Below are 12,958 nucleotides of genomic sequence, written 5' to 3'. Positions count from 1 at the left end.
GTGCAGAGTCACAGAACCGATGGTCAAAGTCACCCAGAACTGTCATGATGAACACAATACAGGAGCTGATGGGGCAACAGGGTCTGGAATCTCATTTAAACTTAAAGGATGTGATTTCAGAAACTTGCCTGCTTGATTATGAATTACAAACACTGCACCTCAAATCATCGGCAGCTAGCGTCCCAGTCCTTGGAGAAGAGTCTTTCCTGCTGTCTGCACTTAGAGCCACGTCTCTAGAGCATATTCACCATACAGTGCTTCCCACCCTGCACAGGAGACAGGCCCTAAGATGGGCCTTTCCTCTTCTCTCGGATACACCCCTGGAATTGATTTGCCTTGAATTAGAACTTATGATTTCACCCAAGGCATAAATGATTCGTAGCTGACTGTGCTTTCTTCTGCAGACTTGTAGCCTCTTTTTTTTGCTTAATGTATTTATGATAAGGGTCAGAAACATTTCATTCAAACAACAGCAGGAAGTCGAATGGCTTCTAGAAGTGGAATTTCATCTCCTTTTCGCTAACTTAGGAAAGTTTAAGACAACCTAAGAGCAGAAGTGATGTTGGAGAACAGAGCAAGCCAAATTTGACTAAAGTGTTGCTTGGTGACCCAGTAAGGCTGAAGCAATTAATTAGTGTGCAGATGTTGTGAATGATAGGGCCTACAAGATTAATTAATAGGTTGCACTCATCAGAGATGCAGTCCTCCATCTAAGGATGAGCATCCTCTCCTCTCCACCTTAATGGATACGGTGTGATCTCCTCCACTCAGCAGGCTGAAATATGCTTATTGGTAATGACTGTATAACAGTGGGACATTAAGTGCTTTTCATAAGTCTATGTAAACCCCTTCTTGACACAGTGGTTAGGGATGGAAGGTGAGGGCAAGTCACAAAAAAGAAAAAGCAACTCTCCCAACCATGCGTGCCTTTGGTGCACAAAATGGTACAGCTATCTCAAAGGGACAGTAAAATTTCATATGCTACAGAAATAAAAATATTATATATATTGATGTGTATGTGTCTGAATAGTTGCTAAGAGTTAACCTGCAGAAATTTCTCTTGAGGGCCCGGTGCGTTAGCCTAATGTCTAAAGTTCTTACCTTGCATGCCTCAGAATTCCATATGGGTGCTGGTTCATGTCCCAGTGGCCCCGCTTCCCATCCAGCTCCCTGCTTGTGGCCTGGAAAGCAGTCAAGGATGGCCCATAGCCTTGGGAACCTGTTGCATCCACTTGGGAGACCTGGGAGAAGCTCCGGGCTCCTGGCTTTGGATTGGCTCAGCTCTGACCATTTTAACCAAATGGGGAGTGAATCAGCACATGGAAGATATTTCTTTTTTTCTTTTTCTTTTTTTTTTAAAGCAGGAATTCTGAGCAGTTTATTCCCAAGTCATTACAGTGTTGAACCTGTCTAACATAAAGATGACATACGCAACCACATTAAACACTAAGAGGCAGGTGTTCCCATTTTGAAAGACATGTTATATATACAGAAAAACATGGTAGCAAACATTAAAGTATTCAAAGTGATTTCTTTAACATTTCAGAGGTGAAATATTTACAAGAAAAGTCTAAGTTTTAAAACAAATAATTTCCATAGACTTATAAAAGAATTGAGATAAATATAAGGAGACCCTGACAATCAGAACATTTTCCTATGCTATTGAATAAGGGAAGTTCTATAAAAAGTCTCAGAATAGAGTTCATATTTTGTCACTGTGAAATATATCAAATTACCAACACCAAAATATGCTAAAATGAACAGGCAATGTGGAAGCTGTACCAAAGAAAACAGTATCAAGCTCTTGAGTAGTGTGATGTGTCTATACAATGTATCTTCCATGTATTCAAGAAAAGGAAATTTCCAAAAAAGCCAATATATTGCATGTGAGCAGAAAAAGTGGTAACTACTTAAAATCTCTTCATTCTCATTTTCAAATGTAGCTGCATAACAAAAAAATCTAAATATAACTTTAAAAAGTAGCTTATGAATAGAAAAGTTCAGTGGTGCCTTGTTATGTATATGAATTTTGAAAGTGAAATATGTACTTCTACTTTAATATATTTTAATCTCTGGACCCCCAAACCTGCAGAGGGAACTTCTTTCTTTTTCTCTCTCTGACAAGTCATCTTAGAAAATGAAAAGGAGAAACTGATGTGTATGTGTTCAAAACAAAACAGTACTGTAAAAAGGCAAAAAAAATTATAGAAATAGCAGCATGTGAATTTGAAGAGTTTTTTAATAGCAAATGTTTAAGACTAAATCACACACAGTATTTGCTCAACTCCTACAACTAAAGATTCTTAGGAGAGGTGTTTATGATATTCCCATGACTAAATGTATACTTAAATTTGCTCTTTAAAACACATATTGTGCAGGTAGTAACAGACCAGCTTTCTGGTATCTGTAACATCAAATGCTACTTTACTGAACACATTAAACCATGTAACTGGAAATGAACTGTATTCCAGTGTTTAAACGAATCATGTAGGACTTCTGAGCATATTAAATCATTTCTAAACAAGTTGAGAAAACACAGCCACTTGAATTTAGGCTGTTAGAGACAAAAGGTAGAGGCCGTACCACTTCGTGTCTCAGGGCAGTTATTATGTCTTTACATACAAATTTGAGGTCTTTGATTGATTCAAATATAGAAATGAAAATTACTTTACGAAACTCTGATGAGAAAATCAGATCTCCCCCAAATTTCCTACTGAATGATTTTTACTGAATGCAGCGCTGACTCCTGCATGTCTTGCCAAACCTTCTTTAAACACATGTCTGTATGTCAGTTGTCTGAATTCTAGTTCTCCCCACCTTGCACCCAGTGCAACTCCTAACCCTGACTGATGGACTGACAATATTTTCTATGCAAAATTCACCACTCATTTGAGATTGAGGGCATCAAAAATGTTTGTAATTTCAAGAGTCCAAATAACATAGTATAAATTTGACAGCACCACAAACATCATGAGTTTAGGTATCTTAGCCTGTCAATATTTCATGTGTTAATTATTAACCAATAAGAATCTGTAAATACTGAACTTTAAAAGGAAGTTACAGTAGCATTTTAAAAAGTGACCCAAATAATTAGTAAGCACTTTAAACGTTACCCATTTAAACTCAAAATCACCATGCAAACAGGATTATCACACCCATGTTTTTACCACCCACATAACACACCGACTTCTATAAACAGCTGAAATGGAACACTTCATATTTTTTTTCCCTTTCTTAAAGAAATTCTATTTTGTTTGGTCACTCGTTAGATTCTTGGCTCACCAGCTCATAAAAATGTCCCCTCAGAGGCAGTGGAGCACACGCCTGGGGAGCCACCTCAGCTTCTGCCATCTTTGGCTAGAAGCCTCAAGAAAGGAAGTGGGGATGGCAGAGGCAGGCCAGCCCCATGTGCTGCCTCCTCACACATCACTGACAGGACGGCCTCCGTCATCCAAGTCCACCGGGTCACAATCTTCTTGCTGAGGACCATTTTTCCTCAGAGGTTTCAGCAGAGCTCGCTGGCCTCCAGAGGAATCTGGTTCTCTTGCAGAGAGTCTGGACCTTGAAGCTCCCTGACTTGACCTCGGCAAGAGATTTGTAAAATCCTGGCTTCTCCAAGGCGAAGTTTGAGGCTAAAGAGTGGCTACGAGAGGCTGTGGAGTGTGAGGCGGCTGCCCTGGCGGGACAGGCAGTCTGGCTTCTGTGGGACAGGTACAATGCTCAGCAGTGGCCTATCTGCCGGGCCCTCGCTGGACCACGATGGTGCCAGAGACCGCTTTAATCCAGCTGTGCATCTCCTCGGGACTATCAACCTGCACATAGGAGGTTCACGATGTTGTTAAAATTTCAAAGAGATTATCCCTTACCATGATGTCACTTTGCTGGACCTTATGAACCTCTTTAAGCGGTATCATGCAGAGAGGTTTCTTTTCCAGTTCAGCTTTGAAGTAGCCTATTGTGCTTTCAACCAATATGTTTCGTTTTTCAGTTTTTCATCGCTGCTTCTTGTTTTACACAATATCCAGCTTTGATAATGGCACTGTGTGAGGGTGCTTTAGGAGTAAAGGAAGTTGGCGTGGGGACCGTTTCAAATTACTCCTGTCCTTACTTTGGCCACATTTTGTCCCCGCCCTGCAGCGACACTAAAATGACAAGTAATCTCGAGGGCCTGGAAAAAACAGGAACCGCCACCGCAACGGCACATACACACTGAACGAACACACACACACAAACGAACGAAAAGCCGAACCAAATAGAGGTCGCACGAAAAGGGGCAGACGAACCAAAAAGGGGATTTACTGCCGAAAACGGGCTGCTTAGATACAGTTCTCCACCAATCACTTCTCCCCGTGGGTCCACTGGGCGCTATCTGATAGGCCAGCAATCGCGGGGGTGGGGGAGGATTAGCCTATCTCTGCGACTTCCTGTTTGCCTACTGGCGGGACAAATCCCGCCTTCTGGCCCTCGGCCAGCCGCCATCTTGCGGCCCCTCATACGTGGGTCGGCATTTGTTTGCTTCTTTCTGAGTTGGAGTAATGATGGGGACACTTGCTTCTTCCCATATTCGCCTTGGTGACTCTGGTTATCAGAACGATCCAGAGGGTAGGTTCTGTGGATTATCTGTGTGCCATACAGACATATCTTCTCTAGTATCTAGTAGGAAGTAGAAGAAATTTCCCACTGTTTTCATTCTTTTCGATGTTGAGAAAGCCACAGATGTGATTCTGCTGGTCACATAAGGCATCTCTGTGCTGGACCGTTACACAGAGCCTTGGCCTGGGGCACCTGCGCCAGCTCTGGCTCCCACCAGATGCAACATAATTCTGTCCCTCCTTCTCTTTGCAAATCTGCCTTTTCAAGAAAAATATATCTTTACAAAAAGGTCACTTGAAGCCATCATATATCCATTTAATATAATATCATGGCCTTCAAAAAAGTTTATGCAAAATGCATTTTGAAAAAGAAAAATCGTAAAATTTTAAAACACGCAAATTTGTATGTTTTTTGTTGTTGTAGTGAAACGTAATTCCTATGCAAAACATAAGCTGACCAAGCTTGCTTCAACATTTCCTTGCCTTTTGTTTGTGTTTAGAGCCTACCACTCCTCTTAATGGAGAACAGAATGCATCATTGCCACTTGTGTTCATTCCACACTGCTATGGAACAATAGAGTTGTTACTTGAATGTGACTTCGGTGTTTATTATCCAACCTCTTTCTGCTCTTCTCCTTGCCCTTCTTAGCCCAAAGTCACTATTCCTCACTTGAGCCTGCTTTTTTTTTTTTAAACTCTCACATATGGGAGAGATTTCATGGTGTTGTCTTTTGGTGTTTGGCTTGTGTTACTTAACATAATTGATCTGCAGCTCCATCCATTTTGGTTCATGTGTCAGGATTTCATTCTTTTTTTTAAATAGATGAATAATATTCCACTGTGTGTATGTACTATATTTTCTTTTCTTTTTTTTAAAAAGATTTTATTATTATTGGAAAGCCAGATATACACAGAGGAGGAGAGGCAGAGAGGAAGATCTTCCATCCGATGTTTCACTCCCCAAGTGAGCCGCAACGGGCCGGTGCACGCCAATCCGATGCCGGGAACCAGGAACCTCTTCCAGGTCTCCCATGCGGGTGCAGTGTCCCAATGCATTGGGCCGTCCTCAACTGCTTTCCCAGGCCACAAGCAGGGAGCTGGATGGGAAGTGGAGCTGCCGGGATTAGAACCGGCACCCATTTGGGATCCCAGCATGTTCAAGGCGAGGACTTTAGCCGCTAGGCCACGCTGCCGGGCCCCCGTATTTTCTTTTTAAAAAAGATATATTTACTTGAAAGGCAGAGAGATAGACAGCAAGAGAGAAAGAGAGAGAGAGGGAAGGAGGGAGAAAAGGGCGAGGGAGGGAGAGGGGTGAGGTCTTTGAGCCACTGCTGGACTCCCCAGATGGCTCCTTAGTCAGGGTGAAGCCAGGAGCCTGTGATTCCGTCCTTGTTTCCCCCAGTGGATGGCAGGGACTCGAGTATTTGGGCCCTCTTTGGCTGCTTTCCCAGGTGCAGTAGCAGGGAGCTAGATCAGCAGCGAAGCAGCTGAGACTCAAACTAGCTCAGATATAGGATACTAATGTTATATGCTGTGGCTTAAATTGCTGCCCCACAACACCAGTCCCCAACTTTTCTTTATCCATTCATCTATGGACAGACACCTTGGTTGTTTCCTTATCTCTCAATGGTGAATGGTGCTGCAACGCAAATAGAGAGCACAAATAGCTTTCATAAGCTGATTTTGTTTTCTTTCAATTTATACCTGGAAGTGGGATAACTGCATCATATGCTGAGTCTGTTTAGTTTTTTTAAAGGATCACCACACTTTTCTTCATAATGATCGCACTATTTTGTATCCCTTCTTGCTGCGCATAAGGATCCCCTTTGTTCTGCACCTTCATCAGCATTTGCTATTTTTTGTCTTTGTAGCTATTCTAATTGGAGTGAGACCAGATCTTTTTGGGTTTGAATTTATGTTTGCCAGTCTAGTGAGTATTTTTCACTTGTTGGTCATTTATATCTGTTTCTTAGAGAAGAATCTTTAAATTATTTTCCCACTTAAAAAAATGGATCAACTTTTTCTTTTGTTGTTTTTGTTTTTGATATCCTTATATGGCTTGGGTATTGATCGTATTTCATGGTGTTTTATTTTTATATGTCACTGTGTCTTAGATCACCCTTGGTCTGCTCTAGCCACTACACAAAAGTTATATTGGTGCTTCTCATCTTCTCCCCATTCTCCAGTAATCTGTGAAAGGACCAAGTGGGAGGCCAGTGTGATTAGGCCATTGCATTTGCCAATTGTCAAGAATGGAAGTTAGGTCCTGTATCTCACAAAGACCAGGGTGTTGCCTTCTGGTTCGTGAAGAAAAACGTTCTTGGATCAAAAAATTTACGTCTCAAAGGAGCAGATAAAGAATGGGGCCACTGCTATGGCATAATAGGCTTCACTGTCACCGGCAGTGCCAGCGTCCCGTATGGACATCACTTCAAGTCCTGGCTGCTCTACTTCTGATCCAGTTCCCTGCTAATGTATCTGGGAAAATGGCAGAAGATGGCCCAAGTCCTTGGGCCCCTGCAACGAAGTGGGAGACCTGAAGGAAACTTTGGCCTAGCCCAGTCCTTGTTTCTGTTACCATTTGGGAATTAAACTGGTAGATGGAAGACTTCTCTCATTCATTTTCTGTAACATTGCCTTTCAAATACATAAAATAAACCTTTAAGAAGAGAATTTGTAATTGCTAAGAAAGTTAGGGACCTGTGGTCAGGAGAGAGACTATCTGAAGTTCAGTCAAGCTGAGGGCAGCCTTAGTTCCAACCTCATGAGCAGTGACTCTCACATAGCCTTAAGATAGTTTGCAAGGTTTGTATCTGATACCTCCTTGCCCATGTCATTGAGAGCACTTTCCTCATTTCTGCATAGCTATGAGCAAGTTTTCTAAGGTAGGGGCCAGGTTTTCTGTGGCAGAGTGACCTGGCATAAGATACTTGGCCCCAATGTGTAGGAGGAGTTGATAATTCAAACCATATTTTAGGTACAGAAGAAGTTAAACCCCTATCCTTTTTTAAGATTGTGCTAAGCTGCAGGTTGTGTGTGTGTGTTTAAAGATTTATTTTTATTGCAAAGTCATATATACAGAGAGGAGGAAAGACAGAGAGGAAGATCTTCCGTCCAGGAGGAAAGACAGGAAGATCTTCCTTCCGATGATTCACTCCCCAAGTGACTGCAATGGCCAGTGCTGCGCTAGGAGCCAGGAACTTCCTCCAGGTCTCCCATGTGGGTGCAGGAACCCAAGGCTTTGGTCTGTCCTTGATTTCTTTCCAAGGCCACAAGCAGGGAGCTGGATGGGAAGTGGGGCTGCAAGGATTAGAACCAGTGCCCATATGGGATCCCGGCATTCGAGGCGTGGACTTTAGCCACTAGGCCACTGCACCAGGCCCAAATTGTGTGGTTTGTGTGTGGGGGGATCTACACTTTTCTTTTCAATGGCAACCTTAAAGTTACTGTTGTAACTTTATAAACTGACAACAGTGGTCAAGTCTGTATCTCCAGGTCAACAATTCAAAGGTAATTTACTTCCTTAAAAGTCACCTTGATGCTCATTTCCATTGTATATAAATTCCAAATACCTTGTAGTGGTTCTCGTTTGTTCTTATTCAGCAGTTAGAGGAACATATACTGGAGCTGCTGAAGCTTATTTGGAAGATTTTGAGACTATTTTACATTCTGCATACTAAAATCCACATGGGGAATCGTGGCCAGAGTTATTAGCTTTGTTTAGATCAAGATTAAAAGGAAGCTCTGATCCAATTAGGAGCTGGTTTTTGTATGTGTTTGCCTGTCAAGTCAGGCTCTCCAAGCACGAATGTTCCCTAGTATTCTCATGGTGTGTGCTCTGTTCATTACCAGTGAGAAGGAAATTGACATTTTCATTGCTGATAACTCCCTTGCAAAGTATATTGACTCTTACATCATATTTTGAACCAAATCAACAAATAACAAATACCTGTTCTGTGAAATCCACCCACACAGTTCTTGCTTGCAAATGACACAGGCTGTTGAAGGGCCAAGACATAGATATGTGAGGAGTGAAATAATTGTAGATTTCTTACATAAATGCTCAAAATATCAGCAATTTTATCTGAGGTATGTGAGTAATTATGAAATGAACTTTGCAGACATTAATTACTGCAGGAAGTGACAAGGTGGGAAGAATATGTCCAAAATGGGCCTCCTGTCTCTCCCCAAAACTTGTCTTGCTGTTCCTTCAATCTTTTTAGCTTAAAGCACACAACATTAGCAGTTCCTCACACATGTGCCTCCTGCTGTGCTGTGTTCACTGCTCCTTGCAAATGGGATGATTCGTTCTTGATTCCCCAAATTCAAAATCCTATGTAACACCCTTGCTCCAATCGAGCACTCCTCTTCGTCGGGGGACCTTATTTCTTTTCCTCCTTTTCTCCCTCTACCTTCTCTTAGTCAGAATTCATTACCTCTGTTAGGACAACTCTTATTTAGAACTTGTGGCCTCTTGAGTTCCTCACAGGAGTAGAAAGAACATGTGGTTAGGCAGTGTGGGTGAAATTTTGGATTGAGTTCTTTGCTCTCTGTGTTCTGTGTAACAACACATTTCTTAAAATCTTAGAGAAACAGTTTCCTCACCTTAAAAATGAAGATTCCCCAAGATTAATGTTTGATATTAGGAGAATTATGAATGCAAGAGATAGGCACATATCTATCTATATGATGGCATGATTTTTATTTTTTATTTCATTTATTATATATACTATATATAAGAAAGCATAGTTTTTATCTTTCCCACTGAAATATAGTAATAGCTGGAATTGTATGTGGTACAAAGTAAATTATTTTTTAGTATCTCCATATAGATTTTTAAAAATATATATATTTTGAATAGGGCTTATAATTAATAGCAAGAGAAACATACACACCATGATACAAGCTTTCTGCCATTACAAGAACTGGAAATTTGTGGATCACATTGACTGTTTTTTGCTTTTATTTTATTTTTTTGAGATTTTTTTTTTATTCTTATTGGAAACGCAGATCTGCAAGAGGAGAGACAGAAAGATTTTCCATCTGCTGGTTCACTCTGTAAGTGACCACAACAGCGAGAGCTGAGCCAATCTGAAACCAGGAGCCGGGAGCTTCTTCTGGGTCTCCCACATGGGTACAGGGTCACAAAACTTTGGGCCATTCTCTGGTGCTTTTCCAGGCCACAAACAGGGAACTGGATAGGAAGTCGAGCAGCTGGGACATGAACCAGTGCCCAAATGGGATCCTGGTGCATGCAAGGTGAGGATTTAGCCACAGAGTCATCATTGCCAAGCCCTACTTTTACTTTTAAAAATTAAATATTTATGTAATAAAGTGGCCCGATTTTTTTTGTATAGTTCTATGAGTGCTTTCACATGAATAGTTTATTCTTTGATAGTTAATTCTTTGAATGAATAAATGAATGAATGAATAAGGTAGTTAACATAATACTTGCATTATGCTGGCTTTTCATATATATTTGCCTATCTCTCTCTGTGTGTGTTTAGGTATTAGTGTTACTGTAGTTGTAGGTACTCTTCCCCAATATTCTGTGAGTAGATTGTTTGGCATAAAATATTTTGCAAATATCAGGGCCGCTTTTAAACTTAACAGAAGAGTCCCTGTCTTGGGCCCTGGGCTGCATGTAACTTTGCTGCTATGTGGTGGTCCACTTACAAGCATCTTGTGGGCATTATGCTGTGGCTATTAAGTTAAGCCACTACTTGTGATGCCAGAATTCTACATAGGCACCGGTTCTAGTGCTGGTTGCTCTGGTTCTGATCCAGGTTCCTGCTAATGCTCCTGGGAAAAGCAGTGGAAGATGGCCCAAGTCCTTGGGTCCCTGCTATCCATGTGGGAGACTCAGAGCTTCAGGCCCCTGGCTTCATTTTGGTTCAACCCTTGCTTTTGCAGCCATCTATGGAAGGAAGAAAGTAAATCTTAATATATCTGTATCTATCGATCTATATCTATCTATCTATCTATCCATCCATCCATCCATCCATCCATCCACACACACTCCCACACACCTTAGGCTTCAGCTTAGATTTATTGAAGCCTCATTTCTGGGTGTGGGGCCCATCAATTGTTGTTCTAACACGCTTTCCAGAAGTCCTCACCAGAAGCTGAACCCTGAAGCAAGCTTCATTGTGGACATTCTAACTTCTAGGATTGTGAGAAAAATAAATTTGCATAGTTTAATTCACGCAGCCTTGCTATTTTGTTATGGTAGCCTGAGCTGACTAATACAGAGAGAAAGAGAACTGAATGTTGTAGATTAATTAGATATAATGAAAACAGCTGTCAAACTAGTCTGAAACCTTGGCTTACTTCAATTAAGTGTTCAATACAAACTAATTAAATTAGTAGTTCCCAGGAGCTGGTTTTAAAGACAGCTTAAATTATACATTGGAGTGGGAAGTCCTATGTTGCGAAGACCTTGCTTTGGTGATTCTTTTTGATTTGTACATGGCATTTGCTTGTGATTTTATTATAATACCTTATGTCATATATATATATATATATACACACACATACATATATATGTATAAAATAGTAACATCACTGAACAACTGTATGTGGTTGTTGTTGAATATATAAATAGCTTTATAATTTTTCTCTTTGAAATTCTTTTTTTTTTTTTTTAACCAACCAAGGCCCAATCCTATGGACATTCTTGAAACTCACTGGCATAATCTTATGGAAAGCTGGGTCCGTTGCCTCTTCTTAATGGTTGCGTAGTATATGCATTTTGACTGCTCTTCTATCATTTCCAAGGAGGATCTGCCATTTGGATTTTTCTTGAGAGATCATTCACTTATTTTTCCTCTATGATCATTGATAAAACTAAGTCTACAAACTATTTCTTGTTTATTTACTTTTCTTTCAACTTATTTTATTTATATAAGGTGAGCAAACTTCTTGTATTTCACAACACATACTGATATTTCCTATCCTCCCTCCTCACGCATTCCCAATCCATCTTCCTCCTTCCATATTGTTTTTTTCTCTTAATTTTTACAAAGACAGGTTTCCAATTCACTTCACAATCAGGCTTGACACCCCTTTAGGTTAACGATTCAACAAACAGCAGGCAGAAAAAAGAAAAACTATTGTTCCTCAAGCGTATAGACAAATGCTGTAAACTATAATCAAATTTCAGAATGTCAGTTTTGTTCATATAGATTTTGAAGGTAGGAGTTACAGAGAAAGAGGAAATGACACCCCGAAATTTTATATTCTCTGGTCCACTGCCCAAAGACCTGCAATAACTAGACTGGGTCAGGCTGAAGCCAGAAGCTTCTTCTGGGTCTCCCACATCAGTAGAAGTCCACATACTTGGGCCAGTTCTGTTATTCCCAGGCCAATGACAGAGACTGAATCAGAAGTGGAACAGCCAGGACACAAAATGACATCCCTGTGTGCTCCTGGCACCACAGGCAACAGCTTTATGAGCTATGTCACAATGCCAACCCCCAACTATTATTTACTAAGAACCTACTTATGCCAGTATTGGGCCAAGATAAAAGGAATTTGTGAAGCACAGTAAAATCTTGCCTTAATGCACAGAAAATCTAGAGCTCAAATAAGAAGGTAGGAACTGACAAGGTGGCATATTGGGCTAATCCTTTGCATGTGGCACTGGCATCCATATGAACAATGGGTCTAGTCCTGGCTGCCCCACTTCTGATCCAGCTCCCTGCTTATGGCCTGGGAAAGCCCTAGATGATGGCTCAAGTCCTTGGGTCTCTGCACCCATGTGGAAAACCCAGGAGAACAGCTGACTCCCAGCTTTGGACCAGCCTGGCTTTTGCCATTGTGGCCATCTCAGGAATGAACCAGTGGATGGAAGATCTTTCCTCATCTCTCCCCACATCTCTGTAACTCTTTCACGTTAAATAAATAAATCTTAGAAGAAGTTGATGCAAGTGAAATTGTGGGTTGCAATAGCTTTATATGCCAAATTATTAACTGCTTTGAGCCATGCAGTCATTTCAGATAGGATTACTTCCAGCCGAGGAGTTATGGGGCTGTATAGGAGGAGTGCCCAGGACCACTCCAACATTGCTTTGAATAATGTTTTTCAAGTTGCATTGACCCTGAATTGTAGTAAGAAAATACTTTATACCACAATTATGTACATGTGAGGATACTCCAAAAAGCTTGTGAAGTGAAATTAAAACTTAAGTGTTTTGATATAAACCAGCCTTGATATTCTTGTACTGCTTTTCAAAATATGCGTTTCCATGAACACTTTGAAGACTCCTGTTTTATGAGTATGAAACAATGAAATTGAAAAGATACTCAAGTTTTCTATGTGCTGTGCACTTGGGTCTGTTCCGTTGTACTGCATTCATTTCTGCTAG

General features: G+C 40.9%; 1 pseudogene; it reads right to left on the bottom strand.

Annotated features, from left to right (window-relative positions):
* Nucleotides 1–3,419: 3,419 nt before the first annotated feature.
* The window catches only part of LOC101532597 (pleckstrin homology domain-containing family A member 1-like), a 66,877-nt pseudogene continuing 57,338 nt past the window's right edge, over nt 3,420–12,958 (bottom strand).

This window comes from Ochotona princeps, chromosome 8 (genome assembly GCF_030435755.1).
Source record: "Ochotona princeps isolate mOchPri1 chromosome 8, mOchPri1.hap1, whole genome shotgun sequence".
Taxonomy (NCBI): domain Eukaryota; kingdom Metazoa; phylum Chordata; class Mammalia; order Lagomorpha; family Ochotonidae; genus Ochotona; species Ochotona princeps.
This window is presented reverse-complemented; position numbering and strand designations above follow the sequence as displayed.